A 3027-nucleotide genomic window follows, 5' to 3' on the forward strand; every position below is an offset into this window, starting at 1 on the left:
ATGTGCCATGCTCCTTCCTGCTTCAGACCTTTATGTATGTTGGTCCCCTCCCTAGAACACCTTCCCTGGCCCCTAGCTCCTCCTACCGTAGCTCTCACTGTGCCCAGAAGCGTGTCACTCATGGTTCTCACCAGGGTGTGATTGCTTTGTCAATGTCTGCCTCCCCAAGCAGACTGACTGTCAGCCCTATAAGGGACCATGGATTTTGTACATCCCCATCACTGACCCAGTGGCCAGCACATAGAAACGCTCAATAAAGCATAGCCCTTGCTATGAACTGGGCACTATTCTAAGTGCTGGACATATATTAGCTCATTTAATCCTAGAGCAGCCCTAGGGATGAGTACCATTATTTCCTCCATGTTATAGATAAAAGAGTTGAAGACAAAGAAATTAAGTACTTTGTCCAACATCACGAGAGAATAAGAAATATACCCAGCATGGATTCAAACCTGCCCGTCTGACTCTGGAATCGGTGCGCTTGAGCACTCCCTGTGCTGCCTTTTCATGGAGGGGTGGGTGACAACTCCCACTTAGCAGAGGGGCAGTCTACATAGAGCTAGTGTTAGAATCCAGAGCCCCGGGACTCTTCCTGCCAGCCTTGGTTCCTGCAGCTTTGCCTGCAGTGACCCCATCAAAAGCTTATAATCTGGTCATCTATAGCCTGACCCCAACTCTGGCTTCATATCAAAGTCACCTGGAGGATTTTTAAGTTTACAGATTCCTGGGATACCCTAGGGCCTCCTCTGGGGCAGCAGACATGCGACACATCTTTTTTTTCCCCTAAGTTCACATCAGATGTGTAATGTGCCGACATAACACGGTTTGAGGCACGCACATCTCAAACATGTGCTTGAACATCCAATCGTCACACTTATGAACATTAATACAAAAGGATCAGGCATGCAACAGTTCTGTAATTCAGGGTCAGGTGCCTGTCCCACCACTGGGCTCTGAGCTTTGGAGGCAAGGACCGGTGTATTCCCAGCATGGACCGCACTGCCTGGCCCATTTCAGACCTCAGTAAGTGTGTGCTAAATGACCTAAAGGTCTCATTTTGTTTTGTCATAATTTTTATTCAAAGCTCTTCATTCACTCAAAGGCTCAGCATATGTCTACAGAAGAAAAAATAATTCTCAAATAAATTTTGTTTTTAAGAAAAACCAAAGAAGTTGTATGACTTGACTGACATCATTCAACAACATTCAGACCATGGGTTGGTTGTTCTTAATATCTGAGAAGAGGGGGGTCATGGACTCCTTCAAATGATCTCATGAAACGCTCACAGAATGTTGCCTAACATCTTCTGAATTTCACAATCCTGGGGAGCTCCTGGGCTGGGGTTGGGGTGGGGGTACTACATTGACAATCTCCAGTCTAAGGAGGAAAACCTCATATTTTTCAATAACTAAGTATGGCAAAGACTGTTGTTAATAGATTTCCGCTTTATAGCTGAGCATATGTCCACCCAGACTACAGATTACACTTCCCAGCATTCCTTGCAGCTAAATGAAACTATGTGACTAAGCATTAACCAATGGAAATGCAAGCAGAAGCAATGTACACAATTTCCAGGTTGTGCCTTTAAAGGGAAGGATGTGCCTGTCCCTTTCCTCTTCCATCATCCTTCTAGCTGGCACATGGACATGGTGGTGACCATCTTGAGTCATGAGAACAAAGCAAACCCTAGAGATAGCAGAGCAACAGAGAAAAGGTGTTCAATAAATGTGGGATGCGTTGACGCAACCCTCGCTTTTGTGTTCCCTTTATTACCCAGATGAAGAAATCAGAGGATGACTCTCTGCTGGAGGTCACTAAAGTATTTCATCATCCTCAACATCCTGCACCTCTGCAAAGGCCAGGCCAACTGCCCGTTCAGTGGATAAGTGTGATAGCCATTAGGATGTTCACAAAGATTCTTGTTTTTCTTGCTGCCTTGGTTTGGGTAACTCCAGAATCAGACCCTGGGGAAAGACTCAAGCGCAAGTAGCTTACTTGGGAGGCAATCCCAGGAAACATAGGTGGGGGCTAGGGAAGTGGGGAAGGGAAGGAGGTCACTAAAGGATGCACCGTGGGCAACTGGAGCTCAGTCCCACTGGGATCTCTAGGGCATGGGGGAGAACATGCCTCGGAGTCATCCAACTGAGAGGAGCACTGCGGTATTCATCCACCAATCCCCCCAGCACTGGCTGGAGGATGCTCTCAGAGGCACTAACCCCTAGTTTTTCCAGTCTGTCATATGCTTTGGTCAAGCATGACTCCATGGCCAGAGAAAAAGCCCTCAGGCAAAGAACCGCAAGTGATCATAAGTCACAGCCTCTGGCATGCAGAGGCAGATATTGAGGGGACATGGTGGGCACTGATGTCAATGCTACTCTTTTCTTGTGAACACATGGTAGGATGGCACTTTCCTAAGCTTTCTAGAATTGGGCATGGCCACGTGACTGCTGAATTCTCAACATGACACAGTCCCTGTCCTCAAGGAGCTTATTGTCTATTGAGGGGGACACTCATACCCGCTCCTGCTTTCGTGAATTAAATGTGTGCAAAAGCTACACCTGTCACATTTGCACAGAAGCTTTAGGGGCCTGTGTGCAATTTACCATAGTCCTTTCTCCCTGCCACAGCGACTCCAGCAGCCTAGGTCCTCGAGTGACTACAAAGAGCAGAGTGCACCTGCAACTCTGGCAAACATATGGCAGGAGCAGGAAATAAAATTCGATTTGTTAAAGCCACTGAAATTCTGGGGTTGTTTGTTACCACAACATAACACAGCCCCCCGATGGATGCAATAAATTTAACCCACTGTGCCAAAACTGGCAGTAGAGTTTGTGAGTTGCACTGAGCCCACAAATGGGTTCTGTTTGACCCATTCAGTGCTGTTTTACAAAACTGAATCCATATGTCTGGATTCTTTTGTGTTGGGTTTTATTTTTTTAACCTTAAGATGTGGTGAACATTGGCTACGTTCCCTCATGGAGCAATCAGCTGTAGCACTGTGGCACCACCCACTTCAGATGTGGGTCT

The 3027-nt window shown here is 46.7% G+C and overlaps 1 non-coding gene across 1 annotated transcript; it reads right to left on the minus strand.

Moving 5' to 3' along the window:
* Positions 1-792: 792 nt before the first annotated feature.
* On the minus strand, positions 793-898 carry LOC138376763 (small nucleolar RNA U13). Its single transcript, XR_011231735.1, has one exon. It is a non-coding gene; the product is annotated as a small nucleolar RNA U13 (small nucleolar RNA).
* Positions 899-3027: the final 2129 nt, after the last annotated feature.

This window comes from Eulemur rufifrons, chromosome 28, assembly GCF_041146395.1.
Source record: "Eulemur rufifrons isolate Redbay chromosome 28, OSU_ERuf_1, whole genome shotgun sequence".
NCBI lineage: Eukaryota > Metazoa > Chordata > Mammalia > Primates > Lemuridae > Eulemur > Eulemur rufifrons.